General features: G+C 44.4%; 1 pseudogene; it reads right to left on the bottom strand.

Moving 5' to 3' along the window:
• Window positions 1-234: 234 nt before the first annotated feature.
• Window positions 235-1,803, bottom strand: LOC148001063 (glyceraldehyde-3-phosphate dehydrogenase pseudogene; annotated as a pseudogene).
• Between the last annotated feature and the right edge of the window lie 1,057 nt (window positions 1,804-2,860).

The following is a 2,860-nucleotide window of genomic DNA, read 5'->3' as shown; positions in this document are numbered from 1 at the left end:
AAAAGAGGCATGCTTAGGAAAATGGAATTACTTTGATGGGTTACTAAGTTTGAATTGCACTTAAATGTCTTATTAATAACCAGAGACATGTTTTTGATTTTTGCTTCTGACGTTACATTGTTCAAAGCTTTCTTGTACTAACCAAACTGGATCCTGCTTAGATTTATTTATTTATTTATTTATTCATTCATTCATTCATTCATTCATTCATTTTATTTGTGGGTATCTATGGTGTTTAAGAGAGCAGGGTTCCCAAGGCCCCTTCTGTTACTGTGGTAGTCTGTGGGGCTCTGGGATGGAAACTGTGAGGATGCTCAGTGTTGGGGGCCTAGTTGGGGCAGGAGCGCCTCAGCAACAGAGGGTCTTCCTCCTTCTCTCAGTGTCCTTGCTGAGGTGAGTGATCAGGGTTTCTTACTCCTTGGAGGCCATGTAGGCCATGAGATCCACCATCCTGTTGCTGTAGCCATATTCATTGTCATACCTGGAAATGAGATTCAAAGTTGTTATTGAGAGCAATGCCAGCCCCAGCATCAAAGGTGGAGGAGTGGGAGTTGCTGTTGAAGTCACAGGAAACAACCTGGTCCTCAGTGTAGCCCACAATAGCCTTTAGTGGGTCCTCAGATGCTTGCTTCATCACCTACTTGATGTCATCATACTTGGTAGGTTTCTCCAGGTGGCATGTCAGATCCATGACAGATACATTGCATGTAGGAACACGGAAGGCCATGCCAGTGAGCTTCCCGTTCAGCTCTGGGATGACTTTGTCCACAGTGTTGGCAGCACCAGTGGATGCAAGGATGATGTTCTGGGCGGCCCCATGGCCATCATGTCATAGCTTTCCAGACGGGCTACCCACAGTCTTCTGAGTGGCAGTGATGGCATGGATTGTGGTCATGAGTCCTTCATGATGCCCAAGTTGTTACAGATGGCTTTCACCAAGGGGGCTAAGTGGTTGGTAGAGCAGGAAACATTGCTGATAATCTTGAGTGAGCTGCCATTCTTCTTGCGGTTCACACCCATCACAAACATGGAGGCATTGGCAAAAAAGGGCAAGGATGATAACCCTTTTGCCTCCACACTTCAAGTGGGGCCCAGATTTCTCCATGGTGGTGAAGAGTCTCCATGACATACTCAGCACCAGCATCACTCCATTTGATGTTAGTGGGATCTCGCTCCTAGAAGATGGTGATGCGCTTCCCGTTGATGACAAGCTTCTTATTCTCAGCCTTGACTGTGCTATGGAATATGCCGTGGGTAGAGTCATACTGGACCATGTAGACCATGTAGTTGAGGTCAATGAAGGGGTCATTGATGGCAACAATCTCCACTTTGCCAGATAATCTGGGAGCCCAACTCTGTCCACCTTTTCCTATGTGCCAGGCTCTGGTCAGCACCTTCTGTACATATTATCCCTTTAAGTCCTCCCTCCCATGCCTTCATCTGTCCCTGTCATCCCTGGCTTACTTGATGGGAGAATGAGGTGATGGAATGTTAGTTACAGCAAAGCAGTTGCAGAGAAGTCATGGGAAGTAGAAGATGTCATGCACAAACTCGAGGTGCTCAGTTCAAGGCTTGTTAACCCAAGGAGGAGAAGGGCTCTAGCATACAGAGCTCTGCAACACTGCAAAAGTGTTTTGGTTCTGTTTTGTCCAGGTCTTCTTGATGAAGACTTGTTAAAGAATCCAGGGGGTTCTTCATGAGGGACAGGTAAAGGTTAAACCTTAGGAACCATGAGTCTTGCAAATGACAGAAAGCCAAGTAACAACAGAATAAAGGCCATCTCCAATATGTTCTTATCTTGAAGATGCGCCTCACCCCTTTGCTTCTAGCATGTGAAATGATTTTACTATGGCAAAGTTAAACACAGTCTCAACATATGATGGAAAAATTGTGCCCCCAGGTATTTAGCAAAATGAATCGAAAACATGGCCTTGTGGGAACTTTCACACAAAGATCTAATGAATAAACGTACCCCCAAATGGAGTCTTGACATAGGGTTCCTCACAGCTAAAGGTGAAGAAGCAAGCAGGACCTGGGCTTTGCTTCCTGTAGGTAAGCCTTCTTCTACAGCTCTTGTGCCGGCACAGGGAGAGAAACCCTTATCATAGGAGACAGAGAGTTGGCACCCAGACAAGTCTGCAGAAAGACTTTACTAAAGCAATAGTCACCTTCAATTATGTTTGCCAGACATATTTACCTTTCCATAATTTACTGCTCCCTGAAACCAACCTCCTCCTTTTGTTTTGTCACTTTGCCACATGTTAAAAGGTACATAAGTCTCAGATTTAGTCTGTTTGGTTTTTTACCTGCCCCCGCTGTGAAGCCCTGTGTGCAGCCTTTATCTAGCACGATCTGACTTAGAATGTGGTACGTGTTGTTAGAGATGGTAAAGGTAGGGTGTTTTTAAGTTGGATGGAGATGGTCTATCTCACTTTGGGTGGGGGAGTTAAATTAAGGAGTTTGCCATTTTACCAAAAGCGATCTACAGATTCAATGCAATCCCCATCAAAATGCCAATCCAATTCTTCAGAGAGTTAGACAGAACAATTTGCAAATTCATCTAGAATAACAAAAAAACCCAGGATAGCTAAAACTATCCTCAACAATAAAGGACTTCTGGGGGAATCACTATCCCTGAACTCAAGCAGTATTACAGAGCAATAGTGATAAAAACTGCATGGTATTAGTACAGAGACAGACAGATAGACCAGTGGAATAGAATTGAAGACCCAGAAATGAACTCACACACCTATGGTCACTTGATTTTTGACAAAGGAGTCAAAACCATCCAACGGAAAAAAGATAGCATTTTCAGCAAATGGTGCTGGTTCAACTGGAGGTCAGCATGTAGAAGAATGCA

Source organism: Rattus norvegicus, chromosome 15 (genome assembly GCF_021556685.1).
Source record: "Rattus norvegicus strain SHRSP/BbbUtx chromosome 15, alternate assembly SHRSP_T2T, whole genome shotgun sequence".
Classification (NCBI taxonomy): Eukaryota; Metazoa; Chordata; class Mammalia; order Rodentia; family Muridae; genus Rattus; species Rattus norvegicus.
The sequence above is the reverse complement of the archived record's forward strand: the minus strand, read 5'-3'. Positions and strand labels throughout refer to the sequence as shown.